Source organism: Papio anubis, chromosome 4 (genome assembly GCF_008728515.1).
Source record: "Papio anubis isolate 15944 chromosome 4, Panubis1.0, whole genome shotgun sequence".
Taxonomy (NCBI): domain Eukaryota; kingdom Metazoa; phylum Chordata; class Mammalia; order Primates; family Cercopithecidae; genus Papio; species Papio anubis.
The window spans coordinates 77,542,564-77,568,584 of NC_044979.1; the positions used below are offsets into that span (position 1 = coordinate 77,542,564).

The 26,021-nt window shown below is 35.7% G+C and overlaps 1 protein-coding gene and 1 long non-coding RNA gene across 4 annotated transcripts in view; both read left to right on the forward strand.

The window, feature by feature from the left end:
* UMAD1 (UBAP1-MVB12-associated (UMA) domain containing 1) overlaps positions 1-26,021 on the forward strand; it is a 250,563-nt gene that overhangs the window by 46,743 nt on the left and 177,799 nt on the right. The gene's annotated exons all lie outside the window — the stretch shown is intronic.
* LOC110742710 lies at positions 660-25,407 on the forward strand. Its single transcript, XR_002520731.2, has 3 exons — positions 660-7,686; positions 19,908-20,292; positions 20,663-25,407. It is a non-coding gene; the product is annotated as an uncharacterized LOC110742710 (long non-coding RNA).

Genomic DNA, 26,021 nt, shown 5'->3' on the forward strand with positions numbered 1-26,021 from the left:
ACAATATCTGTAGGGAAAACATTTTAAGTATGCACACCATATTATGTAAATGGAATTTCTCCTACTGTTTCCTTACAGGCTTTACTAATGCTATAACTTCACATCTTGTCAGATTTAACTCGAAAATTATGATGAGTGGCTTTCATATTTACTTAAAGTTTATTATTTCATTATATTGAGGATATAAATAATGAGGATGAGACTGTAAGTAAAATGTGCAGTATGAATATTCTACCTTGTATGAATAATTCATATAGGGTTGGAAGACCTGAATGTCTTTCTGGTAATCTTACTACTACAATATTCTTTTATACTTAAGTAATTATCATATTGAACGTCTGTTTTTTTATTCATTGTGTGCAACCAATGCATATTATGAAGGGAAGAATTATTATTGGACTTACACATTAATCTTTTTTTTTTTTTTGAGACAGAGTCTTGCTCTGTCTCCAGGCTGGAGTGTAGTGGCGCCATCTCAGCTCACTGCAACCTCCGCCTCCCGTGTTCAAGCAATTCTCCTGCCTCAGCCTTCCGAGTAGCTGGGACTACAGGTTCCTGCCACCACGCCCAGCTAAGTTTTGTATTTTTAGTAGAGACAGGGTTTCACCATGTTGACCAGGATGGTCTCCATATCCTGACTTCATGATCCGCCTGCCTCAGGCTCCCAAAGTGCTGGGATTACAGGTGTGAGCCACCATGCCCGGCCACATGAATCTTTATAAATGTGAATTTCTAAAAAATTTAAGTGTTGGCCCACTTGGTTTCTCAAGTTGCCTACCTGACCCTCTTTCAAGTTGTACTTTTCTTCTTTTCTTTCCTTTCCTTACTGTTTTAAAGCTTTTTAATAAACTTTCACTCCTGCTCTGAAAAAAAAAATTGTTTTCTTCTTTCGTTATATCATGATAGAATTACAGTCTTACCTTGGAAGAACAGTATCTCATAAAATAAGTAAGAAGAATGTGGTAGATTAGTGTGATATCTTTTTTTGATTGTAGTAATAGGTAAGTGAACATTCTGGAGCACTTTCTGTGTCCCAGTTGCTCTGCTGCTTGGTAGGGATGCTCCAGATTTCTGGGCCTCACCCACACCTAGTGAAACAGAATCTTCGGAGCTATAGCCAGAGAATCAGCGTTTTAAACAAGCAATGCATTTAGTATAACTACTTGGGAGGAGTTGACTGTTTTACTCTACAGTATTTTTATGTATACTGATGTCTGAGAATTGCTGGAATAATTATTTTTATATGGTATTGGTAGAGGAGCAAAACCATTCTAGGTGGTGGGGCAGATTGTGTAAAGTTATATAGCTTCAGAAGAATCTGATACATAGGCAGGTCCAGTATTCTTGGCTGAATAGAGAGGGTGTATCAGGGCCACTATTGGGAAGTGTGTCCAGAAACATGGTTTGTGGGCCTTGTGTGGTCTTCTCAAATGTTCAAATGTTATCCCATTGGCAGTGAGGAACTATCAGACCATTTTAAAGCAGTAAAGTTATGCGTTTTGTTTTTTTGTATTTTTTTATCAGAAATTTATTGACAGGTTTTTAAAAATGGAGGTAATTTTTATAGTTTCATCAAGACTGAGAATTCTCTTTTAATGAAAAAACTAATTGCAGCATCATGTCCTGAATGCATCACTGAGAAAGCATGCGCCTATACTCATACCAGGTTGACAGAGTAAGTCAGAGAAACAACAGCAACAACAAATTAATAAACTTTCCAGAACCATCATGCTGCAAGTTATTTTTCTGAACACCTGAGAATTTAACCTTTTAAATCTTCTTTAGCTTCATTGTGATATGGGGCGGACACCACTAGTCCCTCAATATCTGTTTCCCCCTTTATCTTGCCATGTGACCGTTTTCCAGTTAGGTGTGAAGATTATGATGAAGTCTCTGGCCAATGGAATGTAAGAAGAAATGTTGTGTTGCAGATTCTAGGGAATCTTTTAAAAACACACTGCTGTGTACCTACCTTCCTTACTCCTCTCCCCTGCCCCCACTGCCCTTATCCTGGAATGTGGATATGATGATTATGTAGAATTCTAGCCACCATCTAAGATCATGAGAACTAGGGTACGTTGTGAGGATAGCTGAAGAGTGAAGTCAAAGAGTTGTGAAGTTGCCATACCAGTCCTTTGAACTTTCCTTTGAACTTCCTTTATGTGAGACACAAAGTTCTGTTCTGTTTGAGCAACTATTTTATTATGTCATTTGCAGATGAACCAAGCCCTAAGTAATACAGGTACTGAACTGGAAATAATAGTATTTGGATTCTATTTAAGTTCTGTCATTTACTTGCTGTGTGATTTTGAGCAGGCTACTTACCATTTCAGCCTCTTTTTCCTTTTGTGTGAAATGTTAATGATATCATGGTGTCTTCATTACATTGTTGGAGGAGATGAAGCAAAAAGAAACTGTACACAGATCTGCACTGACAAAAGGGAGTACAAAGAAGTTTTAATTCTCTTGCTGACCCTGAGCAGTTCAGTGAAATGCTTGGGAGAATGATTCTGAGGTAGCATTTAGTTTAGCTGGAAAGAATTTGGGGATCACTAATGATGTATGTTGTGGGCAAAGGAATGGTGTGCACACTGCCAGGGCCACATATAGGCCTTCCCTCATCTCGGACTGGAAGGCCGATCTATGCTTATATGATCAGTCCACCAGAAAGTCTATTCACACCCACTAAAAGCTGAAGTGTTTAAAGTGTGCATTAACTAGCAGAACATTATTAAGGAGAATTGCTGCCAAACTCTGGTTATCAGTTAAATTTGAAAAGGATTCACTTCCTACAACTGGTATTTCCATCAAAAATGATATATACTTTTATGACTATATATACACACATATTTTTAATAAGTATTAAATACGTGATATTCAGGGTTTACACTGTAGTGTTACTGACTTAAAGGAGTAATTGCTCTGAAAATTTTAAGCATTCTAAGTCAAAAAACTAAGCTGTAAACTTATGGAATGACTTATTTTTATTTCTGGCATCCATCATTTCCTGATGCATCAGCTGAAAATATGCTTGGCAGCACCAAAGGAAAACTGTAACCCCTAAGATTGTTTGTTGATGGATGGCTTGAAGAAGTTGATAACTGAGATAAGCAGCCATTGTCCCTGTTGCTGTTGCTATGTTAGGGCTTCTTAACCCATGATGAGTTTGGAGGGCTGCATGGAGTGGTCTGGAAACTTCTGACACTACATGTAAAATTTTAGGTTTGTATTTTTGGGGGGAGAACATTCCCTGCATTACATCAGATTCTCAAAGATCTGTAACCCCCAAAATATTAAGAATTACTTTTCTAGATGTTGCATTGGTTGACTAGCTACTTGGGCTGTGATATCTTAGGATATTTTTATCTTAATGGTAAAGGTGGGAGAGTTGTTGTCAGGTGGGACATATCTCATTGGGTACTTTTACTAGTTTGGCTTCAGAAACTAGAATGACTGAACAACTACATAAAAATTAGAGAATGAAAATAGGCAAATGATAATGGAGATGTACAGATCCTAAACTGTGATTGGAGAACCTTTTTACTTGTTATCTTAAAAAGGAAAACTTACTTATAATTAGTAGTGATTATTTACTCATGGTTTGCCTTTTCACTGATTATTCTAATCCAAGGTGTTTTTCCGCTCCCTTGCCCTCAGCCCAGTGTTTCCTTGTGCAGAGTGCCCAGCCTGTTTCATTTTGTCTGTGTCCTGTTCAGTGTAAAGAGCTCAGAAGAAATCTGTCTCAAGGCTTTCTCAGTTTCTAGATAGCTCTCTTTTTGATCTCATGTTGTGAATCTTCTACATTTATTTGCTTCTTAATCACATGGTATTTTGTAGCAGCTCCTATATTATTGTTTTGTAATGTTATTTACGCCCTTATTTTTGTATGTCTTGCCAATTGTGTTGTAACCTCCTAAAGGACATCTAACCCGCTGCGTATTTTACAAAACCGTAAGCACATGACTTTCAAAAAGCTGATCCTCAGTCCATATATTGTTAACAGGTTTTGTAATGACTTGTAAATCATTTAATATTTGGTTAGAAAGCTTGGTAATAACTTCTATTCAGGTATTTTCTCCAATGAAAATAACTCTTAAACTTATCTATTTCTTGGATTTAAATTATGCTTATTTTATTTGGTTATATAAATGCAAATTAGTAAGCATTCAGAGTAAGCCTGCCTTACTCTGGGGAAGAGGGGCTTCCTTTACTTCCCTGCCTCTGCTTGACTGTGCATTTTAGGAGAGTCAACCTTATTCCGAGCCCCAGAAAGTCAGTGCTCATTTGCCTAAGCCAGTCATGGTGGTCTAATTCACCTTGCCGGTGACTGGCTTAGGAATGGGCACCCATCACATTTCTGACCAGACATGAAGGAAGATCAACCGAGGGACTCATGGACAGATACAGACAGAAGAGCCAGCTACCTCTTCCCGTGGCAGTTATTTGATCTGGGTGAAATGCCTGATGATGTTTTATCTATCATTGCCGTCTTTGCTTAGGAGAGCTACCTTGAGACAGAGGTAACACGTTGAAATGGCAGAGTAAAATGAGGAAGCAACCATGATGACATTGTTGAACTGACGGATTAACTAACTTGGGAGCTGTTTACCTCTGGACTTTTTAGGTCAGTTAATAAATTCTCCCATTAAAGTTAAAGCCACTTTTTAGCTAGGTTTATGTGACTTGCAGCTGAAAATGTCTGCAGTGATGTTTGACAGATGTGCTTGTAATGCTATCTCCCTGGATGATCTTTTCTTGGTAGAGCCCCTGTTAGTTTTTCATGCCCAAACTTCATGGAAATGTATTTATATGTATATCTCAGTAAAGCTCTTCAGTCTGTGTCTATATAGAAAACATTTATATTTATGTCTTTGTAAACTCAAAACGATTGGAAATAGTCTGGAGTTCAATTTTAAATGAAATTAATAGATTGTCAGAGTCATAAGGAAACGTTTTGAATGGTATACCCACTGTCATCAGAAATGTTGTGCATTTTGGATATTGCTAGGACCAAGGGAGACCCTATTACTGCTACAGAGCAGCTAGTGATTAACAACCATACTAATTGGTGATCAGGAAACAAGTTTAACATGCTCACATAATAGTTTGCTACTTATATGTAGGCGTTTCTACTGTGTTTTAGTTATGTTTTAAGAAATTGGTTGAGGGTTTTAGATGATGTATTCCACATTGTAATTTTTCCCATCTAAATTGATGGGAGATGGGCTTGCCATTATATTTTCCCACCCATGTGATTTTCAGGAACGTATTACTGATATTAGGCAGGGATTCCTTTACTAATCTGGACCAGCTATGTTATTAAGTCAGCAATTCTGCTGATGATAATATAGTCTTTAGCAACTCACCTGTATCCCTCACATATTTTAAGTGTTACATATTTGGAAATGTATTTCCAAAATGCTGAAGGCAATGAATGAAACCAAAATTCTTTTTTAAGCATGGAAGTTCAGGAGAAAAATTGAAGTGTATATGTTTCCTTTTACCATCCCAAATTTCTAGTTCCAAAATCACTTTATAAAGTTTAAAACCAAGTATATATTATGTTTTTTTTACTGGGATTGAACATTAATCATGCCCAGTATGTCAGATGTTAAAGAAGAGTTTTAAAGGTGATGAAAAATATTGTATTAATCTTATTTTTAAATGTTTACTTTTTATTATAAATTGAGCAGCAGTTTTTTAATATTTTGCAATTATAATGTAGGGGTGATGCAGCACATAAGTTTTAGAGCTAAAAGGATATCTTAAGGATAATTCTAAACAGCCACATATGTAAATATTTCTGTTTCATAGTTATATATTCAGAATACTTTAATATATGTAAACTCTTTTGTTTTTGCTAAGGAGATAAAGGAAGGTAAATATAGTATTGAGCTACCTTATATGAAATGCCAAATTATGGTATGAACCAATTACAGAAAGCATTCCCTTCACATTATATATGCTTTTCTAGCCTAGGCATCTTTTTATTGCTAAAGTTGGGTTAAATTTTCACCACAGAAATTCAATTATGATTTATACCTGTTATGAAAATATGTGAATACATCCAAATATATTTTAATGTTCTCGGTCCAGATATATTTAAATGTTTTTTATCCCCTAAAGGAGTGCACTTTCTTTCTGCTCCTTCTAGGTCTCCAGGGTTACAGGATCTTGAAGCATGTAGAGCTCAGCATGGTATAAACCCGTATTTCTCAATTTGTGCTCCATGTGACCCTTCCTGGAACTGGGCAGAGGTGTTATGCTGCCAACATTGAATAATGGTGGTCTTTTCACAGTTTGTAGGGGAAAAAAACTGATGGAATTTCAGGTTTTTCATTCCAAAATTTTCCTTAAATTCTAGAAAGAGCCACCATTAATTTTCAAGCAAGTATTAGGCAGATAAAATGTATGAGTAAGGAAAAAACAGTTATTCAAGGGAAAAAACTTGTAAGCAACTGATAATATCTACTTTTATAACTGTTTTGTTCTTTAGATATTTGTAGTCGTAATCATGATTTTATATTCAATTAAAAGAAACTGAACATTCATAGCAATTTAAACTTGCAGAATTTCATCTAAAATGATAGTTTGTATGATAGAATTTAAAATACCAATATTTAACATTGTCCTGCAAACAGCATTTTGACTTCAAGCCCTGCATGACATTCACTATATGAAGAGATTACATTTCGAAGGAGAAGATGCGAACTCTGTGGCTTATTTTCTTTCTCATCTTACACATTTCAGATGATTTTGCTGGGGCATAGATTCTCTATCCAGTGAATGAGGAAGTAAATTGGATTTTTATCTCTAAAGTTTTCTTAGAAAGAGCTTTACATTTTAGTGACACTTTTTTGTTCTATGTATTTAAAGAGACTGACAAATCCCTAATTTATTCTAATCTCTATTGAATAATAATTTGATGGTATTGAAATGTTTTCTGATACGTTGAGTTCTTTCTCAGGAGCGTAAAAGGTGGTTCACCAGCTGCCAAACAAAAGTCATGAAGATTTTTTAGTTAAAATTTTATCTGGCTAGTAGCTCAGTTTAGCCCTGACTAATCTTTTATTAAAATACTCATGCAAATATAGAAGGAAAAATTTTGTAACTGTTCCAAAAGTTAGGAGTGACAGTTTAATGCTAGAATCTGGGGTGAAGTTAGACTGAGAAAAAACTAAGCTTCTACACATAGTACAGTATGTTGATAACTGTAGTTATCAACAGTTATTCCTTTTTACCCCGGGGTTCTATTCTGTAAATGAAGCAGAGTACTTCGCCCCCTTTTTCTCCACTCTCGCACACATATCACCGTCTTTCCTCATTCTGGAAAGCAGCTAGTTAGCAGGTAGAGAAGGGACTGGTGGTGGTGGAGGGTGATGGGGAGGTATAGTCTAGTCCTCACCAGGAAAATAATGTGGGCAGGAATAGAGACAAAAATTGGTGCTGCTAGTAGTCATGAGGAGAATTATAACTTTTTTCTTGTACTCCCGCAGACCACGTGGTAGAAATAAGAGGAAAAAGACATTCCAAGAGAGAAGAATGACACTGAATGAAAGCCCAGAGAAAATAGGCAAATTGATTGAATGCTATGTGCACCCACCTGCCTCTAAGCCGGTGGAGATTTATATTCATACAGTCTTTCTGGAAGACAAATTGTCAATATGTATCAGAAGCTTTAACAAGGTAGATTGATTCCCTTGCCTTAGAAATTCCACTTTTAGTAATTTATCATCAAAACACAAGCAAATGCGTTTTTTGTTTGTTTGTTTTTTTGAGATGGAGCCTTGCTGTGTCGCCAGGCTGGAGTGCAGTGGCGTGATCTTGGCTCACTGCAACGTCTACCTCCTGGGTTAAAGTGATTCTCCTGCCTCAGCCTCCCGAGTAGTTGGGACTACAGGCCTGCACCACCACGCCCAGCTAATTTTTGTATTTTTAGTAGAGACAGGGTTCACCATGTTAGCCAGGATGGTCTCGATCTCTTGACCTCATGATCTGCCTGCCTTGGCCTCCCACAGTGCTGGGATTACAGGCGTTAGCCACCATGCCTGGCCAAAATGTGGTTTTTAAAAATGGTGTATTTCATGTGAACCTTTTTGTTATATATATTTTATGTGCCCAAAATAGCTCTAGGAGGAAAAACATTACCTAAGGACCATATGATTATGGGTAATTTAATCTTTTTTCTTCCTGTTGATTACTTATATCTACTTCATTATTCTGTAATGAACAGGTATTACTTGTATAACTCCAAAGTCCAAAGGAACCCCAAACTTATATGTCCCTGAATTCTTGAATCTCTCGGGAAAGCTGTAGTTCTTCTAAAAGCAGAAGTGCATTTTACTATTACTATGAAATTGCACTGTGCTTCTTATTTCCAGTATACAATTCACCAAATATTTACTAAGTAAATATGAATAATTAAATATCTATCTATCTATCTATCTATCTATCTATCTATCTATCATCTATCTATCTATCTATCTATCTATCCATCTATCTATATTATTTCGGAAGATTTAAGGCTAAAGTATAATATAGGAAAATCTCATCTTAAACTTTTTGTTCATTCTGCAATAGCTTAGTAATTTATAGACTTTCCAAGGGGAAAAAATGTTTTTGGGGAAGAAGTTAACCAACCTTTTATTTGGGTTTCTCTCTCATGTTTTCCTGGATGTTGACAGTTCTTTTATTCCCAAAAGAGCTTCATGAAACTAGAACTTCCAGTGTATCAGGAGGTATCCTTTAAACATTAAGGTCTATTTTAGGGTGAAGTTCTACTATATTTTTTAAATTCTTTATTTAAACTCTATAACTTTTAGTGGATTGCACAAATTTATGCCTCGTTTATTTTGTAATGACTTTATTACAGTTTTAATAATTTAGCAATATTATATGAACATGAAGTTTTATATCCTTCTTTAAATGTTTTGCAAGATGTTTATGTGATATTTTAAGTTTAAACTTTTAAACTCTAATCACATTAACACTGGTTACCATGAGTGTATGTAATAATGTTTCCTCTATGGTGGGTTTTTATATTGATAATAAAGTTAATATTTCATATTATCTTAAAATGGCAATTATTAAAAAAGAAGAGCTTTCTCTCTGAGGACTGAGATCTCTTTTTTGTTGCCATTATTGTTAGTTGTTCTGGAATACTAACACTTTGTTGATGGAAGGCAACTGAGTTTTTTTTCAACTGAGTCATTAGACACTTGAACAAGAGCAAAACTTTAGATGTTTCTCCATACCTATAGAGGGGCACTATGATGAAGTAGTTGGAAGTTTGTCTGTGTGAGTCATATTTGAGCATTCTAAAGAAGGAATGAAGCATGCTTTCTTTTTCTTCTAATGACTAGTGATAATTGAGCCTCTTTTCTTGTGCTTATTGGTAATTTTTTTATTTTTAATTTTTATGAGTACATAGTAGGTATATATATGGGTTATGCGAGATATTTTGATACAGGCGTACACATATAATAATCACATCAGGGTAAATGGGATATCCATCACCTCAAACATTTATCATTTTTTTTGTGATACAAACATTCCAATTGTACTTCCTCAGTTATTCTAGAATGTATAACAAATTATTGCTCACTGTAGTCACCCTGTTGTGCTATCAAATACCAGATCTTACTTATTATATCGAATGATTTTTTTTTGTACCCATTAACCATTCCCATTCCCGACCACAACCCCACCACTGTCCTTCCCAGACTCTGGTAACCATCATTCTACTCTCTCTCTCTCTGAGTTCAATTATTTTAATTTTTAGTTCCCACAAATGAGTGAGAACATGTGAAGTTTGTCTCTCTGTGCCTGGCTTATTTCACTTAATATCTTTTTTCCATCTATGTTGTTGTAAATGACAGGATCTCATTCTTTTTTATGGCTGAATAGTACTCAATTGTGCATATGTACCACGTTTTCTTCATCCATTCATCTTTGATAGATACTTAGGTTGATTCCAAATCTCAGCTGTTGTGAATAGTGCTGCAATAAACATGTGAGTACAGCTGTATCTTTGTTATCCTGATTTCCTTCCTTTTGGGGATATACCTAGCAGTGGGATTGTTGGATCATATGGTAGTTCTATTTTTAGTTTTTTGAGGAACCTCTGTACTGTTCTCCATAGTGGTTGTACTAATTTACATTCCCACCAATAGTGTTTGAGAGTTCCCCTTTCACCATATCCTTGCCAGTGTTTGTCATTGCCTTTCTTTTGGATAAAAGCCATTTTAACTGGGGTGAAATGATATCTTGTTGTAATTATGATTTGCATTCTCTGATGATCAGTAATGTTGAGCACCTTTCCATATACCTGTTTGCCATTTGTACGTCTTCTTTTAAGAAGCATGTTGTTTCCAAGTAGAGAAAATCACTGTTGCTGCCAATCAGGTAGCCGTGCAATAATTTGTTTACTTGCTGTCAACATTTTCCCCACCACAGTTTATCTCATACAGAATTCTCAAGCCCAGCCAACTTTAAGATTTCATTTTTTAACACAGAATAATTATGTTATATTGGATAAGAAAGGCCGTAGAGAGATAAAAAATCTCCTAACCTTGTCTTTCTGTCTTTTCTAGACATAATACATTGATTTTTTTACTCTGATTCTGTCCATTTAATTTTTGTTACATGTCTCTCAACCATGGTCTTTCCTTGTTACTTTCAGGCATAGAACTTCCTAAATGTTTAGTCTCAGAGCAAGAACACTCACGCTTTTCATGTTCTTTGGCACTAGCAGCTGTAACACATTGAATTTCTGGCAGTGGAATTTCTACTCACAGGATCTGACCCCTCACACCATGGCCCTGAATGAAAAAAAAGCGTTGCTTCTGAGCATATACACCTCAGCAAGGATCCTCAACAACTTGTGTTCTGTGTAGACCTAGCATCTTTAATATCTATGTATGTTGGGAATTATCTGTCAATGTGTCACCTTTAGGTTCTTTATTTTTCTACATCTGTCTTCTCTGGTCATAAATGCTTATTATAACTTAAGCAGCAGTATGCGCATTACATCTTATGCACTCATGATTGGATTTACTAGGGCAGGGGTGTGAATCAGTGAGATGGATCATTGACCTTTATCTATAGGAGGCTCTTTTAAACCCTACTGTGTATATCTCTGTTTTTTTTTTTTTTTTCTGATAAACTGTTACCAGTATGATTTTTTTTTGAGACAGGGTCTCTGTTGCCCAGGCTGGATTACAGTGGTGTGATCACAGCTCACTGCAGCCTCTACCTCCTGGGTTCAAGCGATCCTCCCATTGCAGCCTCCTGAGTAGATGGGACTACAGGCATACACCACCATGCCCAGCTAATTTTTGTATTTTTTGTAGAGATGGGGTTTTGCCATGTTGCCCAGGCTACCAGTGTAATTTGTTTTCTCCTTGAACTCATACAAGACCCACTCTTTTAGCCAAAGTTGATAAGAATTATTAGGCAGGTTAAATAAAAAAAAAAAAAAAAAACCCAAAACAAATGTAGTCTGATGGTGAAGTATCACAATAAAGACAATTTGTAAAAACTGTGAAATCATATTAGATCTATCTTAGTATAAAGTTCTAATTTTCTATAAAAAAAAAACTTCTTAGAAGTCCTGAGCTCAGCCACTGGAACTGGCCACAAGACCTGATTTGGGAATAGGTAACCTGTTGTATGAATTTAGTTAGTAAAATTGTAGAAATTCAGACGTCATTTGATCACAGGGAAGTGTATTTCTCCCCAGCTATGAACCAGTGTCAACTGTCTGAAATTTATTGATCTGAAGGCTTGTCCTCATTTGTTGCCAGTAGCTCTCCCTCATACAGAACAAATGACTCACATGCGCAAGCTAAATACAGCACTCTGTAAAGATTTTCTGCCTCTAGAACTGCTCAGAGTCAGCTCTGAATAGTGGGCACTGATTCTTGCCAACTGGTTTATCCTTATTAACTCTATGTGTAGGGCCCTGTCAGACCACACAAAGATGTAGATATTCTCTCTTTTTCTTTCTTTCTTCTTCTTCTTTTTCTTTTTCTTTTTCTTTCAAAAGACTGCCCTTTTCAGACATTCCATCTGAAATCTGTTAAGAATAACATAAGACTAGTCACAGATTTATTGATTTTTCCTGGGCATTTGACTATGTGAAGTGGAACCAGCTATGACCTAAGCTTAGCGAGCTCAGTAAACACCCTCTCTTTGCTCCAAGGTCTATATAACTTCTGTCTTAGTACACATTCCAAGCAGTCAGTAGGAATGGTCTTGTGATAGATCAGATGATTTTCAGTTAGGATAAGTCAAGTTGTTTTGCTTTTCTTTTTATTTAAAAAAATTATTTTTTCACCCTTTAAAATCTTGATGATCATATTCCGCTTCTCGATGGAATGTGTACCTGACCTTTTGATACACTTTGCAATAGTGCTGATTGTTTGGCTTTCTGAGCAGGTTCCTTACTATCTAGGAATAGTATCTTCTGCTATCTAATTATTTTCGCAAAGAACCGTTTAGTGTTTATTGCTCTAATACCAGAATCCTCTATTCTGCCAGACAAGTTGCAGCGTTTAATTTGTTTTTTTCTAAAACACCTATGAAACAGATAAATTACCCATTTTATTTCGTTTGCTATAAGTTATTTTCTTAAAACAGGTATCTTATGGGTTACCTATTGGAAACTTTAAAAAATGGCTAATGTAAAATTCATTTTGAAATATTATTGTGGCTTCTTTTTGTGGCAGTCCTGCTCAGAATTTTCTACCCAACTATCTCAGGAAGGAAGAAGCATGAATATTTATGTGCTAGAGCCCTTGGGGTGGGCACCTAACTTCAAAGACATTTCTAATTTTTTAGGCTGCCATTATCAAATTCATGTGACATTAGCACCCAGTGTATAATAAAGCTGTGGTTATTTTAACATAAAATGCTTTAAATTATGTAGCATCAAGTAGAGGATATGAGATTTACTGTATTTTTTCTTTGTCATTATGCCTCTTTTCACGTGGCGCATGTACTCTTGGGTATCCGTCTTCCAACTTGAGAAGTATAAATCAGTTTTTCAGTTGCTTAAATGACTCTCTGTTTGATTCCAGAAGTGTTTTCAGAGGAAAATTTTGATATTCCCTCAGCTCACCTTCAAGAGGGCTGTGAAATAAAAACTTTGGGGAGTTGCCTGGATTGGATTCCTTAGCAAGCTGACCCTGCTACCCATTTGATTATTAGAATGTGCATTTCTTTTAAAAGAAATAGAGAATTTCTGCACTTCAGGTTCTAGCTAGACAATATGTTATCTGAATCAAATACTTACTAAATGCCTGTGAGTTAGACACCATGCTAACAGGCACTAAGAATAAACAGCTAGTTCTATATCTGATGTGATACTATTATTTTGAATTGCTATATGCTTCATTAGTGTTTTTGGATGACATTTAGTAAGATATAGACAGGGCAGATTTATTTCTGTGAGAAGATTGCAAAATATAACAGTTCCCATTCTTGAAGTAATGAGAGAAAAATTTTTTAGTGCTTTTTAAAATAAGGCTTATATGATGGTGTATTTCCTGCTACATCTCTGCCATCAATTTCAACCAAACTGGTAGAAGTTTTGATTGAGAAGTAGCTGTAAGTTGACTTTCAGTGTTTTTACAGCTTAGCCTTTTCCTTAGAAGTCACTTCTAGAACCAGATTCACCTGATTTAACAAAATGTGTTTGAGGTTGAATCATTACAGGTTTTATTCTGTCTGAATATTTTTTCTTTTCTTTTTTTTGGTAGTATTTCATATAACTAGAGCTCCTGTTTAGGCAGTTGATTCCACAGTTTTGACTCTCAGGAAAGTAGGCCAGTTGTAATGTGGGTGCTACAGCCTCAGCTTCTTAAGTTTGATTTGGAGCATCCTTTCAACCTTCTTTCTCCAGCTCTTAATAATTACCTGCTCCACTTCTTTAATGAGTATTTAGTTGTAAGGTAAATAGGAATCTTATCTTAAGATGAATTCATCTCAAAGTGATTTGGAGCCGAAAAGCAGACCCTGACATTTCTGGCTGTGGATTTGGTTCCCCCCAACTCACTCTCTTGTCTCTTTTTTTTCTTTTGAGACAGTCTCACCCTGTTTGCCCAGGTCTGATAACAGCTCACTGAAGTCTTGACTTCCCTGGGCTCAGTGATTCTCCCACTTTAGCCCCCCAAGTATCTGGGACTACAAGGGTACACCATCATGCCCAGTTAATTTTTGTATAGTTTTTTTTTTTTGGGGGGGGGGAGTAGATACCAGGTTTGCCATGTTGCCCGGGCTGATCTTTGCCCGCCTCGGCTGTCCAGAGTGCTGGGATTATAGGCATGAGCCACCGTGCCTGGCTGGGTTCCCCTAACTCTCAAGGGGTGCTGAGTTCACTGATTATGGGAATGCCAGAATAGAATTCTGAGAATGCATTTGTGTTTTTCCTTCTTATCAGACTGATTTTAATAATATAACAGATTTAGTTTTTAGTTTTCTTTGATTCTTTGTCCAACTGATTTAAAACTTAAATATATTTATGCTTTAATCACTCATAAACTTGGACCTCAAGTTAAAAATTTAATATCCTCAGTTCCTTAGAATTTTGTAAGCATTTTTGAATGAGAAGTACAGTTTTGTTTAGTTTTTCCTTAAAATAGGAAAATCATTAAGTTGTTTAAAAATAGTGGCACCAGACTGAACTAAACAGGAGCACCGGAAAGTTCCGCTTTAGAAACTGCTGGAGAAGTGAATCCCTAGGGTGGTCCCTGGATGTGATGGTCCAGTCTGTAAGGTCATCTTGGAAATAGATTTAGTTCTAAGTTTAGGACCAGAAAAGACTACTTCCTTCCTCCAGGCTTTTCACATTTATCCCTAAAGCTGTATTGAGTGAGGGCAGATATATTTTTCAATTCCACAACTGCTGGCGCACCACAACTTGCAAGGATCTGTAATCTTAGTGCTCATATAATGCCTTACAAATATTAAGTTTTCAGTAAATATTTGTTGGGGGAGAATGAGTAGATGAATTTGCATTGTAAGAACTCTAAACTGAGCTCTGGGTTATAAATAATACTATTTATATAAGTGGAAATAAGTTTTTTGTTTATTCATAGATTATAACCAGAAAACTACACTTAAAAATAAATTCCTGAAGTGAAAGTAAAAATTAATATTTTCTTCTCATGAAGTAAGTGTGGTGATATTTTACCCATTTACAAAAAGTTATTCAAATATTTAGAGATGCTCACTCCAGTAAATAACTACTTCCATGGAGGGTGTCTTAGTCAGTCTGGGCTCCTTTAACAAAGTATCATAGATTGGTGGCTTGTAAACAACAGAAATGTATTTCTCAGACTTCTGGAGGCCGAGAAGTCCAAGATCAAGGCGTTGGCAAATAGGCAGTCTGGTGAGGGCCTTCTTTCTGTTCATAAATGGTGAAAGAAAGCCGTGCTTTCTCCCGGCTCCCCACATGTTGGTTTATTTTATTCCATTCATGTGTACTTCACCCTCAATACCAAATTACCTCCCAAAGGTCTCCTAATACCATCACTATGAGGGGTAGGATTTCAATTCATGAATTTTGAGGGAACACAAATATTCAGTGTAGAGAAAACACCTGAAGTCCAAAAATTTATATTAAGAAAAAGTCAGGCTGGGTGCAGTGGCTCATGCCTGTAATCCCAGTTTGTGGGAGGCCAGTGTGGGAAGATTGCTTGAGGCCATGAGTTCTCGACCATCCTGGGAACACAGTGAGACCCCATCTCTACAAAAAAAACAAAAAACAAAACAAAACAAAACAAAGGGCCAGGCATAGTGGCTCACGCCTGTAATCCTAGTACTTTGGGAAGCCTAGGCGGGCAGATCACCTGCGGTCAGAAATTTAAGACCAGCCTGGCCAACATGGCAAAACCCTGTCTCTACTAAAACTACAAAAATTAGCCAGGCATGGTGGTGGGTACCTGTAATCCCAGCTACTTGGGAGGCTGAGGCAGTAGAATCACTTGAGCCCAGGAAATGGAGGTTGCAGTGAGCTGAGATTGCGCTACTGCACTCTGACCTGGGTGACAAGAGCGAGACTCCATCTTAAAAAAAAAAAAAAAAGCCAGGCATGGTGGTGCATACCTGTAGTCCCACCTACATGGAAGACTGAGGCAAGAGAATTGCTTGAGCCCAGGAGTTCAAGGCTACAGTGAGCTGTGATCATGGCACTACACTCCAGCATGGGCAACAGAGGGAGACCTTGCCTCTTAAGAAAAAGAAAAAGTCATACAAGTATAATTCACACTTGGATCTCTATAGCCATTTGGTTAATATTCCAGTTGTGTATTAGACATTTAGTAAACATGTTCTGTATTCTTGTAGAGAAAAATGTGTGAGGAGGAATGAAATCTATGATACCTATTTAAGGAATGAACCGTATCATTTCCTCTCTAACTGTGGGGCTTAGAGCCCTAAAACCTCATGTAAAGATAAGTTTGTGGCTGAGAAACTTAAAATTTTAAGGGGAAACTAGGCTAGGGGACCTTAAATTGAAGGTATGTGACAGTTTTTGCCTTTGCTAAAAGAAAACAATATATGTGACGTTTTACATATCTTAATTAGTAATACTGGAAACTGTCCTGCTCAACTTCATTTACCATCCGTTTTTTGCTAGAGACTCTCAGTGCTCACTCTTAAATGCTTGTAAATCTGTGCTGCTTTGTGAAGATGAGAGATGTATGAAGTAGTATTTTTCTGAACCTTCCCCTCTATTTAAACATTCCATGTCTGTGCTTTTCGGATTCAGAGTTGACTTTATGGGTCTTGCCTATAAGGTCCTATATTTCATAGTGAAATATGATTAGAAGGCTGATTAGGATGATTAAGAGAATGACAGGGTATTTACCTATGTTTGCCTCCTATCTATCAGTTCCCCTTCACTCTATTCAGGTTTCTGCAGCTGTGGGTCCTCCCATCGTTATTTCGTGACGAGACCTTTACCCACGTCTCTGACTGTCTTGCCCTCTGAGGATGCCTGGGTGTATTAGCTTTCTTCCATCTCCCTTTATCTTTCTTAATAATTCACTGCAACCATTTCTGCCATCAGCTGTACTTCCCTTTTCTGTTTCTGACCTCTTTTCTCTTCTTATGAATTTTCCAAATAAGAGTAGCTCATGATTTGTAAAAAGTAGAACTGAAATTCATATTGAAATTCAGACAGAGAAGGTATACAGAAATATATTCACATATAGTTGGATTTAATGTAAGGGATGTCAAGGTAGGGAAGTGATTACTATATAGATGTTTTCTATTATGTTTGTGATTGAAAAGTAGATTTTATATGATAGTCATAGCTTGTCTTTAAAAGTCTGGTATGTGATAATATCAGTACAGTAAAAGGCTATTTCACATTTTAAAACCAAATCTTTATTAAATAATTATTTCACAAGTTAGTAATGTAATTATTGATATTCTTCTTCAGGGACTGGAGTTCCTATGCTTCCTAAACGGACTTTTAAGGAAAGATAAGACTATATTCAGTGCAGTTTTAATGTTACATATTATATCTTATTTTTTAAATTGATATTTTATGAAGGAGTCTATGGAATATAATAGGAAAATTCTGGTTTGGTAGGCAGGAAACCTGGCTTTCAAGTACACTCAAATAGCTTTTATATAAAATTCAGGCATTCTTTTTCTCTAATACTTGAAGTAGCTATTTTCATTTTCATTTCATTTTCTGTATTTTTCCTGATACTTTAAAACATTTTTTTATTTTCAAATGAACAGCCCTCAAAGATGAAAATAAAGAGCAAAAGTTTCTTAATGTCTTAAATACTTTTGTATGTATTAAGTGACTTTCTTTAAATTGAATCTTACTTTTCTAGTGACATCTGTTAGGATTTCTGAAATGTGTTCCTGTGAGTAAAATTTGACAAGCCGCCCTACCTGACTGTCAGTGGCCTGGTTATTTATTTAGTTATTTATTTTGGTTTGCCTTTTGTAAAAAATGCTTAGAGACAAGTCAACTAGTTTTTTTGTTGATGTCTCCAATCCTGTTGTCGTGTAAACTTATAATGTGTTTCTTGAAGCCATGTGAGCAGCCTTAGCATAATTTCAGGAGAATGCCATCAGCTAGTCTTCTAGTTAGTACTACACTGAATTTACTGCCTGCTTTTTAGAATTTCCTTGCCAAACCTTCGCAGAATGACTCGTCATATAATTGAATACAGCTGTAGTTTATTTTATTTGCCAAAAATAATTACTGGTGCCCACTAAAATGGTGATTAAAATCCACTTGATGTTTGTACTTTTTTTGCTAAGATTTTGAAAATGTGCTTAAAATGAGGCTTCTATAATAAAACTAATGTAGTTTCCTGAATTATGAAGTTCATGTTCTCATTTAAGGTTGCAGTTTAAACTGATCTTTTATCAAAATTTAGACTAAAGAAGAGATTTTCCGTCTAATTTATTTACCTATAGAATTTTTAACTTTTTAGTATGAAGTACCATTTTGCGAGTGCTCTAATTTTTATTTGTTAAATAAAAAGAAAACTAAATTTTATTCATTGTGTGGATATAGCAAGTACACATAATTTTATAAACATCTTTTTGTAACCTATATTGAATCCCAGAGGTCCTGACTCAGGTTTCAAAAAAGCTCAAAATACAGGCACTTACAGCACAAGTGCTAACAACAATTTGTCCTAATCAGTTCAGGGCCAAGGTTCAGTTCCTTCTTCTTTGGCCAATAGGATGTTTTAGTTATGAAATGTAGACATCTCAGCACTTTGGGAGGGCGAGACTGGCAGATCGTTTGAACCCAGGGGTTTGAGATCAGCCTGGGCAACATGGCAAAACCCCGTTTCTACAAATAATACAAAAATTAGCCAGGTAATGTGGTGGTGTGCCCCTGTAGTCCCAGCTATTTGGGAGGCTGAGGTGGGAGGACTACTTGAGCCTGGGAGGTTGAGGTTACAGTGAGCCATGACTGTGTCACTGCAGTGAAGCCGGGGCGACAGATAACCTGTTTCTTAACAAAGAAAAGAAAGAAGGAAGGAAGGGAAGGAGGGAAGGGAAGGAAGGAAGGAAAGAAAAGAAAAGAAATAAACATAGACATACCTTAGAGCAACAGTTCTCAAGGAGATACTTTCATGAGATCCCAGACATCTTCCTTTTCCAACTATCTGTGTGTGAGGCTGCGTTTTCTTTAATGCATTTCAACTAAACACATCACAATAGCCTGAATGCAGAAGAGAAAGGCCAACTGTTTTCTGTTGAGCTAGAAATTAAGGATATTTGTAAAAATATAAAGCTACTCTTTTAGTACCTTTTTTTTTATTTGGAAAATATAGTCATTTTTCATAGAAACATTTATGTAAATATGTAAAACAGTTAAAATAAATTAATAAATATATTTAACATTTCTTTTGAAGTTTTGATTTCTAATATGAAAAATATTAACAGATATAACTGACATAAGAGCCCTTTGGGTCCTCAGTAATTTTTGAGAGCATAAAGAGGTCTTGGAGATCATAGAGTTTAACAATTGCTGCCTTAAAGAATTGCTTCTGGGCCAGGCGCAGTAGCTCATGCCTGTAATCCCAGCACTTTGGAGGCCAAGCTGGGCGGATCACAAAGTCATGAGTTCAAGACCAGCCTGGATAATATGGTGAAACCCCTTCTCTACTAAAAATACAAAAAAAAAAAAAATATTAGCTGGGCGTGGTGGTGCACGTCTGTAGTGCCAGCTACTCAGGAGGCTGAGGCAGGAGAATCACTTGAACCCAGGGGGCGGAGGTTGCAGTGAGCTGAGATCACACCACTGTACTCCAGCCTGGGCGACAGAGCGAGACTCCATCTCAAAAAAAAAAAAAAGAAAAAAAAGAATTGCTTCTGTACTTAAATGCCCTTCACTTACAGATTGTCTTTAATCACAAAAGGGTCATCAATTGAAAAAAAATGATGTGTTTTATTTGGGTAAAGTAAAAGAGGCCTAGAAAATGGGCAGATTCTAAACAGTGTTCATCATCTGAATGAAAGAAGATTCTGGATAAACTCAGCATGCAGTTACAGATACTGAAGAGGAAGGGCGCTGACTGCGAACCATGGTGCTTCTTGGCATCTGTAACACAGGACTACTGACATCATTCTTTCTGACATTGTTATTATTCTGAATTGAAGGGAGCTCCTGTTCTCACTTGTTGTAAACCAGTCTTTGTTTTTGAACTTTTTATGCAATGATGAGAAGAGATCTCAACTTAGAAATCTTGTTGAGCTGCGTGAAATAGGAAGTGGCATATAAACTTACAAGATGATTATAATGAAGTACGTATAGTTGATGCACTGTGATTTAGTTTTGTCATTAAGATATTGTTTTGGAAAAATATCTGACTTATAAAAAAATAGAATCTTAAAAATGTTTAATCATAATAATCACCTTCATTATTAGGGTGCTTTAGAGTTTAAAAAGTCATTTTACATGTTCTAAAGAATGTAAGCACAATAAAATAACTATGTAGTTTTAAGTTAATATAATTGGTTTGGGTCACTGCTCTCTGTACAGCCTGTACCCAGTGTTTATATTCAGTGTGTTATTATAAAATGCTTAATACATATTGTATGTAATCATCTAGCTCTAAGTACTATGCTTATCTAATCCATTATTTTGATAATCGTATTTCTATTTCTATTACAGGGATGATGAATTAGAGTTCAAGATGAAATAGTTGAACTTATTTATAAACAGAGAACTGAATGTTTTTAGGATTTTTAGGGCAGTGAAACTACCCTTATGATACTATATTGGTAGGTACATGTCATTATAAATTTGTCCAAACTCAAAGAATATAAAATTTAAAAAGTGAACCCTAATGTAAAATATGGACTTTGGGTAATAATGATGTGTCAGTGTATGTTCATCAATTGTAATAAACATTCCTTCCTAGTGGGGAGGTTGTTAATGGGGAGGGTGTGCGTGTGTAGGGGCAGGAGTTATATGGGAATTCTCTGTACCTTCTGTTCAATTTTGCTGTGAACCTAAAACTGCTCTAAAAAATAACCTCTGCTTTAAAAAGGTATGTGTACTCTGTAATCTTTTATTAGAAATCTTTGTTGCTACTTTTACATGGAAAAATACAGGATGAAGTCATTATTCCCTAGAATAAATTATGGAAGTTATCATTCAAAGTTATAATAGAGTCAGGATGCTACGAAGAAAGTAGATTATCTCAATAGTGTTGTGTGTGTTGACTGATTTGGGGAAGAGAGTAATTAGTGAAAATATATGAAGTCCATGTTGAGTCAGAGCAAAATGGATAATCACCTTTTGAGAAGAAAAAAATCATCAAAAAGAGTCTAAAAAATTATCTCGGTACAGATTTTAGGAAAATCTAGAAGAGGTGGAAGTAATGAGGCTGCTCATGTTATCACCTTAGTCTGGGTTTGCTGGTTAGAGTATGTATGTTTGGAAGAGAGAGGGATAAGTTCAGGAAATACCGACAGAGCATGGGAACTATACTAGGTTCAGCGATTCCAAAACCAAAAATGAAAATTATATAACAATGCTAACAATATATGTAGTATTTCCAGAGTTTCCAAAGCCTCATTTAAATTGTGCCTGAAAATGTTAGACATCATTTTTTAAAATTGGAAAAAATGAGGAATACAAAACTTAAGTAACCCATCCAAAGGCACATACTAGTTGGTAATAAGGAAGATAACTAACATTAACTCATTTACATAAGAACTCTAAGAACTTAGTACTATTATTTCTAACTCACAGATGGGAAAACTAAGCGTCAATGAGGTTGACTAACTTGCCTAAGAGTGCGTGGTTAATAAGTGACAGCTGGGATTTTAAACTAGATTGTCTGAGTCTGTGCTCTTAATCAGTATGTTCTACATCCTATCTGTTGTTTTTGTTATTTTTTGGATAGACCATCTTGACTTACTTAGATTTAAAATAAAATCCATTGCAGCACAAACATTTGCAGGGGTGGCTAAGATCCTAACAGAGGCCCAGGAAGATGACAGCAAACCTTTCCTAATGCCAGGCTTATATTCTTGTCTCATTCTTATCTTTGAAGTCAAAACATTTTTAGTCCCTAGAAACAGTAACATGACTGTGCTAGGACACTAATTAATTAGCATTGAGGAGTTGTTTTCTGATTATAAATACATAACTATTGTACTCCCATTCCCTGGTTGGTAGGATTGCTGTTTGTGCACATTATTTGAGGAGATGGAATAAACAGGCAAAATCAGTTTTTACAACCCTGTGTGAATACTGGTCTGTACAACAAAGATTATATTCACTATGGTTGTAAACTCCTTGTCTGCCTATAATATTAATATGGAATGAATGTTATCACCAAGTTATTGTAACTCAGAAGACTTCAGAAAATATCCTCTAGGTATCAAATTAAATTTGTAATTATAGTACTTTTTGCTTGCCTTGAATGACTTTCCTTGGAAGCCAGAAGCCTTGTGTTCTGTTGCTAGCACCATCATCAATGTTACCTTGGGTAAATCATTGAAACATGTTGAACGTATGTTCCATTTGGCAGTGGGAATGCCATATGCTCTCAAATTGCTTCAGTGTGATTTTGTAAAAGTGAAGTTGATTTTTAAAATGTGAATATATAAAGTGATTCCATTACTTGTTAAGTAGCTTCATAAAGCTAACAAATAATAAAAGAATAAATGATGTTTTGGAATTTAAAAAAGACCTCTTTCGTTTTCTGTCATCCAAAATCTCGCTTAATTTTGCCTTAAAGCTATTCTGAGTGTTAATATATAATGCTTTTTAAAAATTGGCCAAGGTATCTTTGGGCATTTATAGTCCTTCTCTGTTCAGAAATGTCATTAACTTGAAATATAAAGATGCTTTCTAAGGAAATTGGTTTGCCTAGCCAGATCTTTTAATGTAGTTATTTTGCTATGTGAGCTGTAAAACCCAAACATTGAGGCTGCTTTCCACAATGCCTTGTTGCCCAGACAGTGATGTCATGTTTTAAGCATGTTTAGTTTGCAAAGGTCCTGCTTTTGATCCTTTAGTTGTCACTTTTTTAATGCAGCTCCTCCTGAATCACAAAGGTACTGAAAGTAATTTGCTTCATTAAGGTCTGTTGCTGACACTGTTGTATTTCATTCGTCATTCTTCTCTTAGCCTCCTTCATTAAGACCTTATTCAAATTTGGATCATGGTTCTACTGCGACATCCATGCCATTATCATCTAAATAGCAATTACATATTCAAAAACAACAGCTTCTCCTTAACTGTCTGTAACTTAACATTTTACATAGATTCAAGTGGGAATTAAGAATAAAATGAATCTTTTCTTTGTGATTTACAACCCTCCCTTTCACCCTTGGTTTACTAGTTAATGTTGAATAAGCTACTTGTAGATGAAGGAAGACAAAATTATTGATTGCCCAGCTTTAGTTTTGTAGAGATATATATATATTATAAATTGTTTCTGTATTAAACAGTTACCCAAGTGTCAGTGACCCTTCCTCAATCACCCATATATTTATTAGACAGCATTTACCATTTTGAATATAAGGGGATCAGGTTTAACATTCTATTAAGAAATTAATAGGATCTTTTACAAAAGCAGCAGTACTTTATAACTTGAAACATTGAAAGGAAGCCTATAAAAATAAGTCAACATATTTGTACTTTGTAAGACAGACCTCAAAAATAGAAGCAAATTCCATTAAAGTAGTAATATACTTTTTCCTACTACTTTGTTTTGGCCATCTTAAAATTATATTTTATAATTAATTAGTAAATAAGCTGATTTGACTGAAATGAGCAACTGTGTTTACTAGAGACCTAGCTTTTCAACAGATAGAATATTAGGACATTTTTTGCCCATTAATATGTGGTTTAAAGGGAAGTTATAACAATACACCAAATACATATCTGTATATACAAATATAAACAGTTGTATGTTTTTAAGAAGTTTTTAACCAGCAAGGGGGGTGTGTGTGTGTGTGACAGAGAGAGACAGAGAGAGAGAGAGAAGGGGAGAGTGAAGGGGAGAGGAAGGGAGAAAGTGTGGGAGGAAAAGAGCAGAGGAGGAGAAGACAGAAGAGGAAAAGAGTCCTAACTTAAAAATACCAACTAGCTACTTAATAACATCTTTCATTGTCTTGCATAATAATTTCTTACGTATTTTGCAAATTTCTGCATGCTTAAGGACTTTTGTAATGGTTAAATAATTTTATTAGTTTGAAATTAACTGTCTTTGTTTTTCTATCTGTATGCTGAGATTTATCTCAATTATATGTGTGAATAATATGCATGGAGTTACTTTTAATATGGATTTAAGTGAGATTCTAGACTATATTCTTTGTAAATATGAACATTAGAAACTTGTTCAATTGTGGGTCCTCATTAATTCAAGTCAGGAAGGCTCACCCTTTGTCCTCACACCATCTCTTAAGAAGATAAGTCCTGTGGATAAGCTGGAGAGGTCAGATGTTGGTGTTCATTTAAAGCATTGCCACCCGAGGAGGGCAGAATGCTGTAAAACAAAGCAGAAGGAACTGTGTGGAGAGAAGGTGAATGACTGGGGGCCTTGAAGTTGAAAGAAAAGTCAGGCGCTGAGCCTGTAAGGGCAAAACGAGGTTTGTGGGATAAGAATGGTTTGTCAGAAGTCATCTGTTTGCTCAGAAGTCATCTTTCCCGAACAAGGGTCTGTTTGATATGTTCCTGTATTACAATTTATATTCCTGTTTTTCTACCTGCTGGGGGTAAGATCTTTAAAGCGACATCTTACCAGGTATTATTCTTAGCTCTTGCTTATGCAAATCTCAATTAGAAAAATAACCTTTTACAGTTTTTTTTTTTTTTTAAATAATGAGAAGGTATTCAGAATGACAATGTGGTGAACACCTGTGTACCCACCAATTGGTTTAAGAAATATAATTTATTGTTAACCTTGAAGTTCTCTAGTCTCCCCCTTAATCCTACCTCAGAGGTAAATTCCACTCTTTAAATTCTGTGTCTTTTCAGTCTCTTTTTAGATAGTGTTAACATATTTTTTATATATCTAGTTTTGTATGTTTTACAACCATATATAAATGGAGTCATTCACAATGTATGTACAATATATTCTTCAGCAATTCGCCTCTCACTCAGTATCTGGTCTCATCTATATTGCTCCATGTATCTTTAATTCTTTCATTTTTGTTTGGCATTCCATTGATGAATATACCACAATTTATATATCTGTTCTGATGATGAACATTTGGGGTTTTGTTTTGTTTTCCTAAAAACAGTGCTGTTATTGAATATTAGTAGGCAGAAAAAAAAAAACAAAAAAAATACACCTTGATCTGTGTCTTACACTTTATGCAAAAATTGCCCAAAATGAAAGGACTAGTCCCTAGAAAAAGTACTCACAAAACTCAACAGTAAAAAAAAAAAAAAAAGAAAAAAACATAAAACCAAATTAGAAAATGGGCAAAAGACATGAAGAGGCATTTCACTGAAGAGGATATACGTATGGCAAATAAGCACGTGAGTAAGTGTCATTAGCCACAATGCAAATTAAAATAATGAGGGGGTCTCTACAAACCTGTATCAGAGTAGCTAAAATAAATAGTAATAGCACCAAATGCTGGTAAGGATGAAGAGAATCTGGATCACTTATTGATGACAGGAATGTAAAATGGTACAATTACTCTGGAAAATACTTTGGCAGTTTCTGAAAAGCTGAATATGCAGTTACTGTATGACTCAGCAATTGCACTTTGGGCATTTATCCTACAGAAATTGAAGACGTATGTGTGCATAAAAACTGAGTGTTTATAGCAGTTTTATTCACAATAGCCCCAAACTGGATACACACTAAATATCCTTCAACACGTGAATGGTTAAATCAGCTATGGTGTATCTATATCATGGAATAATACTCAGCAAGAAGTAACAAACTATTGATATATACAACAACCTGGATGAATCTCCAGAGAATTATGCTGAGTGAAAAAAGCCAACCCCTAAAGGTAACGTACTGTATGACTTCATTTATGTAACATTCTTGAAA